The following is a 16,651-nucleotide window of genomic DNA, read 5'->3' on the forward strand; positions in this document are numbered from 1 at the left end:
CAGGAAGTTGGAAGAGAGTGTCCCAGGTGGAGGGACTGGCCTTGCATGGAGGAAGGGAACCTGCTTGGTGACAGCAGGAACCGTATAATAAATGCTTATGTGAGTGTAGAGATATATGCGCCACACGCTCACTTCCAAGACAGTAAAGAAAGGAAGCATAAAATGAGTGGTGGATAGGGAAACTTGCCCGGTTTCCTCCAGTGCAAGAGTGGGGCCCTCGGGGCGAGCCTGCCCTGGCACCCTTACTGAGAAGGGCTTTGTATGACATCCTTGAGTCACTGGGGAGGGCCCCACAGCGGTGGCTGTTGACACCTCCAGGACAGTGGAAGCTTTGTTAAAGACCCAACCTAGTGAGGTGGGGGCTCCGGGGAGGCCCTCTTACCAGGTCAGGGGATTCGTTCCAGGGAATGGGAAGGACAGCCAGGAGTGGTGCAGTATTCATTGACTGGCTCACATTCTCAACACTTTTTAATGACAGACATGCACAATCAAAAAGTTTCAGGGCTATTGTTTTATTACAGCTCTTAGCACATATGTTATAACCAGTTGCATGTGTTTGTCTCCAGGGACACGGGTTCCTTCAAGTCAAGGACTATGTTTCATGCATTTTAAATTGTCTATTGCCCAGCATGAGGTGTTGGTGGTTCAGTGGTAGAATTCTTGCCCTCCATGCAAGAGATCTGGGTTCGATTCCCAGCTGATGCCCCTCATGTGTGTCACCAGTCATCTGTCAGTGGAGGCTTGGGTGTTGCTATGATGCTGAACAGGTTTCACTGGAGCTTCCAGACTAAGACAGACTAGGAAGAAAGGCCTGGTGATCTACTTCCAAACATCAGCCAATAGAAGCCCTATGGATCACCAAGGTATGATTTACAGCTGATCACAGGAATGGCGCAGGACCAGGCAGCATTTTGTTCCGTTGTGCCTGGGGTCACCACAAGTCGAGAATCAACTTGACAGCAGCTAACAAAAACAACAATCTTGTCCAACACAGTTCCAGGCATGCAGTAAGAGCTTAATAAATGGGTGATGAACAGAATATGTACGGAAGCATTCATGTTTCAGCATCTTCCTCAAGAGCTGCTTTTGACTGACGAAGGGGAAGAGATCATTTTTACTGAAGTCCTTACAGCTGAGTAGGATCGACTAGAGAGCCACAGTGAATGGTTCTCCGTGTTAGATGCTGCAGCTGCCTGCCTCCCAGGGACCCTCTACCCAACAGCAGCATGTGCGGTGGATCCTCCAGAACTGTGACTGTAAAAGGATTCAGCTTTTCACCTTAGATGCTACAACCGCCAGTTTATTATAGAGTCTGAAGGCTCCACTCCCAGTGACTTTTTTCTTTTAAGCTTAATGTTATAATCTGCTCCTGAGACACAGGAAAACTACCCTAGCTGACATGGCTCTTCTGACTGGCACCCTAGGTTTTGCCAAAACTAGTCCAGAACTTTGAGTGAAAGGAAATGAAAATACTGAGCATAACTTTTGGGTGGGAAACGTGCTCATGGAACAATAAGACCAGGAATGCAAAGAGCAAGGCTTCCCCTCCTCTGTCCTCCTTGTGCTCCTCTCCTCTGCTGGACTCCATTCTTCTCTCAGCTCCCTTTATCTTCCCTCTATCATGTCTGGTGTTCTTCCCTTGTTGTTGTTGTTACCCGCTGTCAATTTGGCTCTTGCTCAGGGCAACCCGGTGTACAATGGAATGAAACAGCGCCCACGCCTGCACCATCTTCATGATCATTGATATGTTTGAGTCAAGTTGGACAATATTCTGTTGTGATCCATGAGATTCTTATGATCTAATTTTTGGAAGTAGATCACCAGGCCTTTCTCCTTAGTCTTAGTCTGGAAGCTCCCCTGAAACCTGTCTACCATGGGTGATCCTGTAGGTATTTGAAATACTGGTGGCATAGCTTCCAGCATTGTAGTAACACAGAAGCCACCACAGCACCACAAATTGGCAGATGGCTGGTGGCTTCTTCCCTTACCCTTTGCCATCAAGTCAATTCCGATTCATAGTGACCCTATAGGACAGAGTAGAACTGTCTCAAGGAGCAGCTGGTGGATTTGGACTGCCGACCTTTCGGTTAGCAGCCGAGCTTTTAACCACTGCGCCGCCAGGGCCCTGGTTTCTTCCCTTAAAAACAATTAGAGGGGATGTATTAGTTTCCTGTGCCTGCTGTAACAAGGTACCACAAACTTGTGCCTTGAAAGGACAGAAAATTATTCTCTTACAGGGCAGGAGGCTGAAAGTCGGAAATCAAGGTGTCACCTGGGCCATGCTCCTTCCAAAGACTTTTGGGAAGAATTTGTCCTTGCTTCTTCCTAATTTTTGGTGCTTACTGGAAATCCTTGGTTTGTTGCAGATTAACTGCAATCTTTGCCTCCCTCTGTGTCTAAATTTCCCTCTTCTTATAAGGATACTGGAGATCTGGTAGTGCAATGGTTAAGAGCTACACCTGCTAACCAAAAGGTCAGCAGTTCAAATCTACCAGCTACTCCCTGGAAATCCTATGGGGCAGTTCTACTCCATCCTATAGAGTCACTATGAGTTGAAATTGACAGCAATGGGTTTGGTTTCATTTTATATGGATACCAATCTTTAGATTAGTACCCATCCTAATCCAATATGATCTCATCTTCACTTATTTACATCTGCAAAGACTCTATTTCTAAAAAAAAAGGTCACAATCACAGGTTCCAGGTGGATATGAGTTTTGGAGGTACACTATTCACCTCAGTTCAGGGGACACAGCATTCTAGGAACACAGCCTGCCTGGGTTCGAATCCCAGAGATGAATTACCCTTGTTGGCTGTGCAATTGTGGGCTAGTTACTCAACCTCCCTGTGCCTTGGTTTCCTTGTCTGTACAATGTAGGTGATGGTAATATAGCATCTACCTCTTAGGGCTGTTGTAAGGATTAAATAAATTAAGAACTGTAAAAGGCTCAGAAAACTGCCTGGTAAAAGTAAGAGCCAGCCAAACAATAACACATGTGAGGAATGTGCTTCTTAGTTCAATCAAGTACAGGAGACCAAATGGGCAACACCTGCCCAAAAGCAAAGACAAGAAGGCAGGAAGGGACAGGAAAACTGGACAAAAGTACATGGAGAACCCAGGGTAGAAAGGGAAAGGGGAGAGTGTTGACACTTTTCAGGGATTGCAACCAATGTCACAAAACAAATTGCGTATAAAATTTTTGAATGAAAGACTAATTTGCACTGTAAACTTTTACCTAAAATACAATAAAATTAAAAAAAGAAAAAAGTAAGGGTCATATGAATCTCAGTTAACGTCATTCCTTATAGAATTAGTTCAGGCAGAAGACACAGTAAAACCTTTAAAAGCCAAGAACCTGTTTAAGGTGGAAACCTGTCAGAGAAGGAAAATGCAAATATTTTCCGCTAACAGTGATACAAAAGTGATATGACTGCACCCTGTCAAAGGCAGAAAACTTGCAAGACCTAGAAAAACTCTCACAGATTTCACTGTAATAATGAGATAAAAATAGTGAGATAAGGAAAGGATTTCCTGCCCTGGAAAAGATACCGAAAGCTCCTGGGTGATTTCCCTAAAGAACAAAACTCATCTGAGAAACAAGATGGCCTTGTGTTGGGCCCTGGCCTAGGAGCTAATAACTTCATGTCCTAACATGGCCTTGCTCTATGACCTTGGACAAGCCAATTAGCTCCCTAGGCCTTAATTATGGGCTTATTCACAGAAAACCTTGGTTCCTAAGGAAGGCTGGAACCAAACAACCAAACCCAGTGCCTTTGACTCTATTCCAACTCATGGAGACTTGGAGTGTTACAGAGTAGAACTACTCTATAGGATTTCCTTGGGCTGTAATCTTTATGGAAGCAGATTGCCAGATCTGTCTTCCACATTGTCTCTGGGTGAGTTTGAGCCACCAACTTTTAGGTTAGTAGTCAGGTACAAACCTTTGTACCACCCAAGGACCTTACTAGGAAAGATTAAAACCAAAACAAAACCCATTGCCGTTGAGTCAATTCTGACTCAGGGCGACTCTGTAGGACAGAGTAGAAGTGCCCCATAGGGTTTCCAAGGAGCAGCTGGTGGATTCAAACTGCCAAGCTCTTAACCACTGTGCCACCAGGGCTCCAAGGAAGATTAGAGGCTGTAAAAACTAAGGTGATTATTTAAGTTGCACTTCATGGCTGTGGAACCATTTATTATCTTTAAAACTCTGAGAGTATGGGGTGAGCTTGTTGCTAGATGAGACAGAAATGAGCCTCTCAAGGTATGCTTCCAGTGAATGTGAATTAATTTAAGTTAAAGACAGAAGACCAAAATGCCACGAAAACAAACCCACTGCCATCGAGTTGGTTCCAACCCATAGTAGAAATCATGGTTGGTGAACATCTAATTTATCACTTTTCTGACCACAAAGGAAAAGAGATAACTTACCAGAGGCTTTGAAACTGAGAATTCCTCAGTTTGTGTTTCCCTCACAGCTCTGAGAGACGTCACTTTTGAAACCTAAAGTGCAATACAGGGTTGATCAAAGGGCTATTTCTCATTTGTGAGGATATTTGAGGAAAGGAATAAAAATCAAATCAAATGGGATTGTTGTATTAAAATAACAGCAGCAATATGAAGTTGAGACTGCCCTGGACGATGTGAGGTGAAGGGTAGGGGATGATTGTTGATCTCATGGGTATCTATATACTCCTTCTCAGAAAGTCCTGATTTCCATTGTGGCCCACTGACTCCATGGATGTTGACTCCACCCCTGGCCTTAAGGAGCACATGATCCAGAGCAAGGCAATCACTGGGTCCCGGACCTGGCAGTGATTGGTTCAGCGTTTGGCAAATGGCCTAAGCACATCCAACCAAAGTCAAGTTCAGGACTCTTGTTTGAAAATCTGGGTCAAAAGAATCCTCTCTTTTGCTCAGAAGAGGTGTGGCTTGTGGATGTGAGCAATGGAGTTGCTGTAGCCGTATTTGCTACATGGTATTGTTGTTGTTAGGTGCTGTCGAGTTGATTTCAACTCACAGTAACCCCATGTAACAGAGTAGAACTGTCCCACAGGATTTTCTAGGCTGTAATCTTTATGGGAGCAGACCATCAGGTCTTCTTTCTTCAGAGTCACTGGGTGGGTTCAAACTGCTGACCTTTTGGTCATCAGCTAAATGCTTAACCATTGGGCCACTAGGTTGCTACCTTGAAGGTGCCAAGACAAAACAAACAAACAAACAAAAAAAAAACCCACTTGCCATTGGGTCAGTTCCAATTCACGGTGACTCGTGTGTTTCAGAGTAGAACTGTACTACATAGGGTTTTCAAGTGCTGTGATCTTTCAGAAGTGGAATACCAGGCCTTTCTTCTGTGGCACATCTAGATGGATTTGAACCTCCAAGCTTTTGGTTAGTAGCTGAGTGCATAACTATTTGCACCATCCAGGGACTTTTACCTGGAATCCACCCAGAAGGTAGCTAGCCTGAAAATATAATCCACATAACAGAAGAAATCAGCCCCGAGACTGCTGGAAAACAGAGTGAGACTCTAATGATATTTGGACCCTCTAGAAGAAATTGTGCCTGAAGAGTGCCCTTGACCTGGACTCCAATACATTTACTCAATAGTCAGGATCCAGTCAGAAAAACAGAAACCACACTAGATATTTCAAACACCAAGGATTTAATTAAAGAATTTGTTACATAGCTAAGAGATCAAAAAGAGGTAATGAAGGGATTAATTAATAGCCCCTATGTGGCTGGTGGAAACCCTGGTGGCGTAGTTGTTAAGTGCTATGGCTGCTAACCAAGAGGTTGCAGTTTGAATCCACCATGCTCCTTGGAAACTCTACGGGGCAGTTCTTGGTGGAAACCCTGGTGGTGTAGTTGTTAAGTGCTACGGCTGCTAACCAAAAGGTTGCAGTTTGAATCCACCATGCTTCTTGGAAACTCTACGGGGCAGTTCTACTCTGTCCCATAGGGTTGCTACGAGTTGAAAGCGACTCAAAAGCAACAGGTTTGATTTTGGGTTAGGGCTGGTGGAAAAAGATAGTGAGGACAGTTACCAGGGCCTAGGACCTTGGAAGGGGGTCTCATAGGGCTGGTGCTGGGCCCCTGGGGGGAACTGCATAGCTTGTGTTCAGACCCCTGAAGTGCACAAATCACTGAGAAGGGAACAATATGATGGGAGCTCACACAGCCAACATGGTGCCCCAGCGTTGCTCTGCGGCACGTGGCTCGGCGGTGAGGAAGGAGGTGCAGCTGGAGCTGTGCTCAGCTGCTGCTGGTGCCTCTGCAGGAACACGGCAAAGGGGATCTGGGGGTGCCAGGAGGAGCTAGGAGGTGGAGCCCACTGTCTGCTCCTGCTGGAAAGACACTGGAAGAAACTGGAAGGCAGAAATGAAGCCTCTTCTCTTCTTTTCTTGTCTTTTAATCTTCTTCTAACCAACCAGTTGCCATCAAGTTGATTTCAACTCATAGTGACCCCATGTGTGTCAGAGTAGAACTGTTCTTTCTCCACAGGGTTTTCAATAGCTGATTTTTCAGAGGTACATTGACAGGACTTTCTTCCAGGGTTCCTTTGGGTGGATTTGAAAACCTCCAGCGCCTCAGGTAGCAGCAGAGCTCTTTAACCGTTTGCACTATTCACAGACTCCAATCTCCCCTAGTGTCTCCTATTGGCAGAGTCTCACAGGGAGTCAGCCGGCACGAAGGTCTTCGAACTGCGGTTTGCAAAGTACCAGCATCTCAGAGAAGAGTTCTGAAGGTTGGGCTTGGAGATGACAGATGAGAGGTAAAAAGCAGGCATGGTAGTACAGCCAGTTTGAGTTTTCTGTTATTTGCATCCTCTTGATATACCCGATTATTGTATTTATCTTAATTATAGTTTTATCCCATATTTTTCCTTAGGCTATAATCTGGAAATCACTTGATAATCCTAAATGCTATTCTTTACTTCTAAGTGCTCTGTTGGTTGCTGGGGTGTTTGTTTTCCATTGTCTTTGGTGAGAAGACCAAGTACAAGAGGCTGGTCAATGCCAGGTCACTGCTCACTGACTTCCCTTTTGGAAAAGTTCCTGATGCACAGTGACTCCGGGGCTTATTGTAAGAAGAAAATCGGAGGCTTATTTTGGGGTTGGGGCTTGGACTAGGATGTTTTTTCTTACAAAAAAAAGGAAAAAAAAACCCTGCCTCAGTGGGCTTAAACAACAATATATTAACTCATATAATTGGAAGCCCCTCAGTAGGCAGCTTCTGGGAAGGTTAATTCATCTGCTCAACTGCGTCATCAAGGACACAGGCTCTTTTCCCTGTATCTTGGTCCTCAGAGTAACACCCCTCATGGTTACAAGATAGCTGCCTCAATTACAAGGATGATCTCCAGATACACCAATGTCCAGTGGAAGAAGAGCCTCACCTTGTCTTTAGGTTTCTTCTTCTGAGCAAGGAACTGTTTCCCAGAAATCCCGCACTAAAGTACCCATCACAGGCTAGAGCCAGGTGGCATGCCTACACCTAAACTGATCACGAGCAACAGAACTGGGAGCATCATGGTTGCCTCAGATCAATCAGAATTTACTCCCGAGCTGGGAAAATAATGTCTGTATCAGTCAGGATTCAATCAGAGCGGGAGAACCACTAGAAAATGGTTCTACATATGAATATGTTATAAGGGATTTGTTACAAGGATTTGATCTTTTGTAATTGTAGGAGCTGGTTAAACAGTCTCTACAGATGTTATATATAGGAGCCCTGGTGGCGTAACAGTTAAGTGCTCAGATAGTAACCAAAACACTGGAGGTTCAAACCCACACAGCAGCTCCATGAAACAAAAATCCAGTGATCTGATCCTGTAAAGATTACAGCATAGAAAACTCTGTAGAGCAGTTCTACTCAATGGGATCTAACAATGTGACCTTAGGTGTGGTGCAATGAATTGTTTTATATGGTCTTTCTAGACGTGGTCTTCTAACTCCTACAGAATGATTGGGCAGGACTATGCAAACAAGGTGTGTAGAACCTTGGAGGAATTGGACGGTCAGTTAATGCAAATAAGGTGCGTGGAATACTTGTGGGGGGTGTGATTACGCAAATGAGGTGCCTGTGGCCCACCAAAGTGATCGGTCAGTTTTGCCATCTTGCTAGGCTTAAAAATAGCCAATCCCACTGTTAAAACTCAACCACAAAAAGACAAACAACCCAATCAAGAAGTCGGCAAAGGATATGAACACGCATTTCAGTAAAGAAGATATTCAGGCAGCTAACAGATACATGAGAAAATGCTCTCGATCATTAGCCATTAGAGAAATGCAAATTAAAACTATGATGAGATTCCATCTCACTCCAACAAGGCTGGCATTAATCCAAAAAACACAAAATAATAAATGTTGGAGAGGCTACAGAGAGACTGGAACTCTTATACACTGCTGGTGGGAATGTAAAATGGTACAACCACTTTTAGAAACCTATCTGGTGTTTTCTTAAAAAGTTAGAAATAGAACTACCATACAACCCAGAAATCCCACTCCTTGGAATATACCCTAGAGAAATAAGAGCCTTCACACGAACAGATATATGCACACCCATGTTTATTGCAGCTCTGTTTACAATAGCAAAAAGCTGGAAGCAACCAAGGTGTCCATCAACAGATGAATGGTTAAATAAATTATGGTATATTCACACAATGGAATACTACGCATCGATAAAGAACAGTGACGAATCTGTCAAACATTTCATAACATGGAGGAACCTGGAAGGCATTATGCTGAGCGAAATTAGAGGCAAAAGGACAAATATTGTATAAGACCACTATTATAAGATCTTGAGAAATAGTATAAACTGAGAAGAACACATACCTTTGTGGTTACGAGGAGGGGAGGGAGGGAGGGTGGGAGAGGGTTATTTACTGATAGTTAGTAGATAAGAACTACTTTAGGTGAAGGGAAGGACAATACTCAATACACGGAAAGTCAGCTCAACTGGACTGGACCAAAAGCAAAGAAGTTTCCAGGATAAACTGAATGCTTTGAAGGTCAGCGGAGCAAGGGCGGGAGTTTGGGGACTATGGCTTAAGGGGACTTCTAAGTCAACTGGCAAAATAATTCTATTATGAAAACATTCTGCATCCCACTTTGAAATGTGGCGTCTGGGGTCTTAAATGCTAACAAGTGGCCATCTAAGATGCATCAATTGGTCTCAACCCACCTGGAGCAAAGGAGAATGAAGAACACCAAGGTCACACGATAACTATGAGCCCAAGAGACAGAAAGGGCCACATGAACCAGAGACTTTCATCATCCTGAGACCAGAAGAACTAGATGGTGCCCGGCCACAACCGATGACTGCCCTGACAGGGAGCACAACAGAGAACCCCTGGGGGAGCAGGAGATCAGTGGGATGCAGACCCCAAATTCTCATAAAAAGACCAGACTTAATGGTCTGACTGAGACTAGAGGAATCCCGGCGGTCATGGTCCCCAAACCTTCTGTTGGCCCAGGACAGGAACCATTCCTGAAGACAACTCATCAGACGTGGAGGGGAGTGGACAATGGGTAGGAGAGAGATGCTGATGAAGAGTGAGCTACTTGTATCAGGTGGACACTTGAGACTGTGTTGGCATCTCCTGTCTGGAGGGGAGATAGGAGGGTAGAGAGGGTTAGAAACTGGCAAAATTGTCACGAAAGGAGAGACTGGAAGGGCTGACTCATTAGGGGGAAAGTAAGTGGGAGTATGGATTAAGGTGTATATAAGCTTATATGTGACAGACTGACTTGATTTGTAAACATTCACTTAAAGCTCAATAAAAATTATTTAAAAGAAAAAAAATAGCCAATCCCAGAGATTGAGGAGAGACCTCACTAGCATCAAGAAGAGCCAGGAGTGGAGCACATCCCTTGGACACAGGATCCCTGCACTGAGAACCTCCTAGACCCAGGAGACGGAGATAGTTGTAACACTGGAGACAGCACAAGATGGTGACACATGGCAGCAAGCACAGCAGAGTCCAGCCAGCAGCAGAGAAAGAGTGGCAGCAGAACCAGGAGACCTGCATGAGACTGCATAGTCAACTTTACAGCCCAAGGAGGGAGGTGACTACAGTAGGTTTCCCAGCCCACAGAGTGAGAGAGCTGAGTGTCTTCAGACAGGAGGCTTGTTGCTGGAGTGGGGTGCCTCCAGGCACTTATCAGTGAGCTAAACAGCTATAACACCTGCCCGAGCAGGGCAGAGGCCAGGTCTGAGCAGGGCCTAGCAGCAGAGGCCTGCCTGTGGGCATGGCTGAGAAGAAGCTGTTCTGATTGAAGAACTGTATCCTGAGTTGTTCCTGTTACTTCCAAGCTGATCTTGATCCTGAACTGTGAACTATTACTTCCCTAGTAAAGCCTATAATCCTCTATATGGTCTGTGAATTCCGTGTGGTCGTAGCAGTGAATTATCAAACCCAGCAGAGAAGTAGAGACTACCGTGGGAGGAACAGCTGGTGTCAGAATTGGTAAAGAGTTTGGAAGGTGGGAGTGTGTTTGATCTCTACCTCATAGGAGTCAGCCTTGGGATAATGCTGATCTTGATTATTCTCCCCCGTCCTGAAGTTAGATGAGGAGGTCTGACACTGATGTCATCTTACAACAGGTGACATGGATTGAATTGTGCCCTCCATATGTATATATTCTATTACATATTATAATATATAACCTAAGGAAACATAGACTAAAACTATAATTATGACATTATGGTAATCAGGAGTATCACTAGGATGCAAATAATGGAAAACTCAACTCAGACTATACCTTCATCCCTGTTGAATTCTTGGCCCTTTACCTGTGGATATAATCCTGTTTAGAAATAGGGATTTTCTTTTGCTGCACTAATGAGGTGGGTGTAGGGTGGATACTACACGTGATACTTCTAAGTTATAAGAAGACTAGAATACACAGAGTCACACACACATAGGGCAAGACAGATGGCACGTGACGATTGTCTACAAACCAAGGAAGGTCAAGGAGTTAAGGAACGTCCAGCCCACTGTCAAGGAAGGAATCAATATGGCCGAGGCTCTGATTTGGACTTTACTCTGATTTAGCTTCCAGAACAGTGAGAAAATAAATTTCTGTTCTTTAAAGCCACCCCTTTGTGGTATTTGTGTTACAACAACACTAGGAAATGAAGACAATAGGGTTGTTGTCTTTTCGTCTGATGCTGTGGTTTGCAGTCCACAGGGCAGGCAGTGGGGAAGGGAAGATGGATATAAAGTGGGACGAGAGCAAGGACAAGCTGAAACTCATGAGCATAAGCTATACCCCACAGAATGGACTGGAGCCTGTGCCAATTCTCACTGCCTCCAACCTTAATGTCCTGCAGGAGAAGCTGGTCCTTCCATTACTGAGCTGAACGCGGATCTGGCTGAGAAGTTGGAGAAGCTGAAGGAGGATCCAGTCAAAGGTGAAGCAGTCGCAGGCCCAGCCACCATTCTTTCCAAACTTCACATTTACCTTCCAAATCTCATGTGAAAATATCTCCTGTGACCCAATTAAATAACACAGGAAAGGGGATTCTGAGACAGTGAGTTCAGCCTCCTCAAGCTAATACCTTTCAAAACCACTGGAATAACTGTCCTTGTAGAGTGGCCCCTGAACAGAGTCGGGGGGCTGTAAGCAAGGCGGGGGGCCGTGGTGGTTCAGTAGAAGAATTCTCAATTTCCATGCAGGAGAACCCTGGTTCAGTTCCCGGCCAACACGCCTCATGTGCTGCTGCTGACCCGCATGTCAGTGGAGGCTTGCGTGTTGCGAGGATGTGGAACAGGTTTCAGCAAAGCTTCTAGACTATGACAGACTAAGACAAAAGGTCTGGCGATCTACTTCTGAAAATCAGCCAGAGAAAACCCTATGGAGCACCACCGTCTGATCCGCAACTGACCACGGGGATGGTGCTGGACTGGGCAGCTTCTTTCTCCATTGTGCGTGGGGCTGCCATGAGTCAGAGCGCTGACTTGACTCTACGCAACTAACAAGAAGGAGCAAGGAAGGAGAGAACAGATCTGTGGGGGGCAACCCCTAAGCGTCTGTTCTGTAAGTTTTCTGCTGCCTCATCCTGAGTTACAATTTTAGGAGTGGTTTGTGTGTATAAAATATGCATGAAGGTGGGGTATAACAACACTGCGTAAGTCAAGCGCTGCCTCTCTTTCTCTTTTTTTCTTCTAAAGGATAACTGGCCCTCCAGGCATATCATAGGCCAAGCCCTGGCAGAAAAGGCTAAAGAAAATAAACTCATGCCTTCAGCACGTAGAGGAGCGCCTGCTCTCCCTCTGAGTCACCTCCACACGGCTTACTTCCCCTGCTTAGTGTTTCTTTTCCCACTTCCTGTTCTGGTTCTGTAAGCAGCATGGAGCACCGACTCCGTGCCGGTGCAGGGGAGACAAGATGAGAATGAAATGAATCCAAGTTCCCACTCCTTTCTCCACCCTCAACCCCATACCTCCAGAAACCTCCCCAGATGCAGGATAAGTCACCGCAAGAACTCCAGCAAAATCCCGCAGCCTGCACAAACATCTCCGCACGGCTGTAAGTGATTATCTGCAAGTATGTGTATGTGGACATGTCATTTGTGTTTTTAATGAATGTTTTATTTTTGTTGGTCGCATCTTCCCCCTGGAGTGCATAAGAACTTTGAATGTTGGGTTTCGATTTCCTTCACTGCTCATAACTACACAAAATGTGCAAGGCTGCTGTGCTCCAAAGGAAGAAATCCAGCCAGAGTTTCCAAAGACAACAAGTAGCATTTCTGTAGTGCCTCAGAAGAGGCAAACTGTGTTTGCACATATCTAGCTCCTCCGTTCCTCACGTCCCACTTCGTGAGGTCGGACCTATGATTGCCCCCATTCCACTGATGAGAAAACTGGGGATCACGACAGTTGTATGACATATCTAAGCGTTCACAAATGGAAAGTGAGCCACAGAAGAAATCCATCACAAGGCTCCTGTTTCCAGGGTCTATACTCAGATCTGGGCATTAATGGTTCAGTCATAGAATTCCTGCCTTCCATGTGGGAGACCTGAGTTCGATTCCCAGCCAATACACCTCATGCATAGCCACCACCCATCTGTCAGTGGATGCATGTGTGTTGCTATGATGCTGAACAGGTTTCTGTGGCGCTTTCAGACTAAGATGGACTAGGAAGAAAAGCCTGGTGATTTACTTCCAAAAATCAGCCACTGAAAAGCCTATGGATCACAATGGACTGATGACAAAAGACCAAACAATGTTTCCTTCTGTTGTGCCTGCGGTTGCCATGAGGTGGGGGCCAGCTCGATGGCAGCTCAAAACAGCAGCAATGCTCAGATCCACCATTCCACTGACCTCAGGGATGTGGCATGGGTGTGCATTGTTATACATTTATCGGGGGCGTATTCCGTGGTGGGCATTCTACAATTCTAGTTGTTGTTGTACAACAGAACAAAACACTGCCTGGTCCTGTACAGTCCTCGCAATTGTTATGTTTGAGCTCATTGTTGCAGCCACTGTGTCCATCCATCTCATCAAGGGTCTTCCTCTTTTTTGCTGACCCTGTACTTTGCCAAGCATGATGTCCTTCTCCAGGGACTGATCCCTCCTGACAACATGTCCAAAGTATGTGAGACGCAGTCTTGCCCTTGCTTCTAAGGAGCATACTATCTATACTTCTTCCAAGACAGATTTGTTCGTTTTTTGGCAGCCCATGATATATTCAATACTCTTCACCAACACCAAAATTCGGCGTCAATTCTTCTTTGGTCTTCCTTATTCATTGTCCAGCTTTCACATTCACGTAAGACAACTGAAACACCATGGCTTGGGCCAGGTACATTTTAGTCTTTAAGGTGACGTCTTTGCTTTTTAACACTTTAAAGAGATCTTTTGCAGCAGATTTGCCCAATGCAATATGTCACTTGATCAGGTGGTAGATGTTATCACTATCCCCATTTTTAGTGAGGAAACTGAGGCTTAAGGGCTTTAAGGAACTGGTAAGTGGCAGAGCTAGAGTTCAAACCTAGTCCTTTAGAATACCAACAGGCTTGTCTTAACCGCTTTGTCATCCTGACTTAACTGTGATTTAAAATGATGTGAGTGAATGTCTAGAATTCACTTTTCTACCTCTAGGCCACTGGGCTCTGGAGTGAGACCACCAGCGTTCAAAGCCCAGCTGTGTGACTTGAGCAAGATACTTTATTTCTCTGAGCCTTCTTCCTCTTCTGTACAATGATTTCATAAAAAATGGGAGCAACCTCTTAGGCTTGTTGTGAGGATTAAATAGAAAAAAAAAAAAAAAGGCATGCGCGTGCTTTCCTCAATGTCTGGCATGAGGCAAACACCCAATAAATGTTAACTTTTATTCTTATAACTCTAATAATTTTTATTACAAGCCTCATCCAATAGTCTGGTCCACAGCTTCCTCAGCAGAGCCATCGTTGTCAGGGCATTGCTAGCACTGAAAGGCCTGAATTCCAGGGAGCCTCGGATTCGTCCAGAAGCCTTTAACGGAACTGTCCAGTGGCAGCTGCCACTGCACAGGGATGCCTGTGTGTGTGGCCAGCTGCAGAGCCCAGGCCTCCTTGATGGCACTGGTGTCCTGGCCTAGCTGGCCCCACTCAGCTACTCCACAATGCTCCATAAATGCGAGCCATTAGCGGTGAACCCCATAAACACTCCTCCTAACCATGTAGTGCAGTGTGTCTGGCTGTGTGGCCATCGCTCAGCCAAGTCCTTCAGCTCAGAGAGGAAACAGCCTTCGGCATTTGTAAAAACCAGCATGCCCTAAAAAGAACCTTCCGGGGGCCAAAGGAGGGTTGGGGGGCGGCTTCTCCTGGCTGTGGGAACAAGCTCTGCTTTCACTCATCTTCCTGCAAAGGACCAGTTAGTTCAGATGAATAATCATGAGGAGCTGGCTCAGGCTTCTCCACAGGCACGTTTGAAAGTGGCGATCTTCTTTGCATTTAATAAAGCTTCCTTATGAGGTTCTCCATACTCCTGAGTTAATCGAGGAAGCTGACTGGCTGCAAAGGGGCTGACAGTTTCGGTGTTGCCATGCTGAACCAATCTCATGGCAAGCACATACAAATGTACTGTGCGTTCAAGTGGCTGGTAAGGGAAGCTTGAGCTGGGAGCTGGGTCAAAACTGAAACCATCTTGCTCACTCATGCTCAGCTGGTTCTGGCAGAGATGGAAAGATCCAAAGCATGGATCAAGCTTAGGATAAATTGGCATGGGTGGAAGGGCAGTTGGAAGCATGAGGAAGCTGGGTGTCTCAGTGAGGGCATGCAGAAGTTGAGGGGGTCAGAGAACTGAGGGTTCTCAACCCTGGTGTAACCGTGTCCACCAGATTGTTCCTTAGAAGGAGATGGAATTAGATGCATTTAGCAAGTGAGGTACAATTGTACCTCCTTAAAAAGAAACCAGTTGTCCTCGATTTCATTTTGATTCATGGTGACCCCACTTTTTCAGAGTAGAGCTCTGCTCCATAGGGTTTCCAAGGGCTGGTTTTTCAGAAGCAGATCTCCAGGCCTTTCTTCCAAGGCACCCCTGGATGGGGACAAACCGCTAACCTTCGAGTTAGTAGCTGAGCACTTAACCACTTGCCCCATCTGGGGAGTACTATACTTCCTTATTGTTGTGAGTTGCTTTTGAGTTGATTCCAACTCGTATTGGCCATGTGTGTGCAGAGTGAAATCGCTCCATGGGGTCTTTAAGGTAGTGATCTTTCAAAAGCAGATTGCCAGGCTTGTCTTCTGAAGTGCCTCTGTGTGAGTTTGAACTGCCAGTTTTCTGGCTAGTGGTTGAGTGCTTAACCGTTTACACCACCCAGGGCAGCCTCTGGTACTTCCTAAAACCAAACCAAACCCATTGCCATCAAGTGGATTCCGACTCAGAGCAACCGTCTAGGACGGAGTAGAACTGCCTCATAGGGTTCCCGAGGAGTGGCTACCAGATTTGAACTGCCGACCTCTTGATTAGCAGCCATAGCTCACCATAGCTCTTAACCACAGCGCCACCAGGGCTCCTGTAGTAAAGTACAATCACAGCAGCAGAAGCTCCAGAGAACAAGTTACTTTACCTCTGTGAGCCTCGGTTTCCTCATTTGTAAAATGGAGATAAATATAGATTCAGTGTTGGAGGAAGGAGGGTGTCTGGCTGAGATTATTCTTAGGGCTGCCACAAAGAAAGACACGGCTATCAACCAACTCTCCCCTGAGTGCCTGCGAGGGGGTTTCTGGGAAAAAACCAAGTCTGGAGTGTGATGAGGGACCTTTGGGGAAACCACACCAGCATGAAACCCATGCCAAGCTTGAAGCCACCGAAGCCAGCTCCTGATTACTCCCTGGCCCTCTGCCGACGGGTGTAGGAAGGAGAGGGGGAATTCGAAGATCAGAGGGGCAGAAAGAGGAAGAGAAAGACAGAGAGGGCGAGGAGAAGGCGGAACAGAGAGGAGACAACTGGGCCAGCTGGGGAGAAGGCAGAGAAAAAGGCAGGCAGGGTTCGGGCCAGGAGCAAGGCATGCAGAGCAACAGGCTTCCCAGGACAGCTTCCAGTTGGAAAAAAAGAAATCAGTTAGAGGGGGGGCTCCCCGGTCTCTCTCTGTGGCAGATGGGGTGCCCAAGGTGCAGGGAGATTTCAGGCTCACTTCTGCCTGTCAAAGGTGGTGCA

General features: G+C 45.8%; 1 long non-coding RNA gene and 1 other non-coding gene across 10 annotated transcripts in view; both read left to right on the plus strand.

Annotated features, from left to right (window-relative positions):
- LOC111751048 (uncharacterized) overlaps positions 1 to 16,651 on the plus strand; it is a 124,343-nt gene that overhangs the window by 72,237 nt on the left and 35,455 nt on the right. For 3 of the 9 annotated variants that reach the window (XR_010322144.1, XR_002786116.2, XR_010322143.1), the window contains 2 exons: positions 6,649 to 6,773; positions 11,336 to 14,301. This is a non-coding gene — a long non-coding RNA (uncharacterized LOC111751048). Of the gene's footprint in view, positions 1 to 6,631; positions 6,774 to 11,335; positions 14,302 to 16,651 lie in introns of those variants that run through there. The other 6 variants (XR_010322139.1, XR_002786117.2, XR_010322141.1 and 3 more) reach the window with 5 other exon arrangements.
- TRNAG-UCC (transfer RNA glycine (anticodon UCC)) lies at positions 635 to 705 on the plus strand. The gene has a single exon. It is a non-coding gene; the product is annotated as a tRNA-Gly (tRNA).

The sequence above is a fragment of the Loxodonta africana genome, chromosome 5 (assembly GCF_030014295.1).
Source record: "Loxodonta africana isolate mLoxAfr1 chromosome 5, mLoxAfr1.hap2, whole genome shotgun sequence".
In the NCBI taxonomy this organism is placed as follows: Eukaryota; Metazoa; Chordata; class Mammalia; order Proboscidea; family Elephantidae; genus Loxodonta; species Loxodonta africana.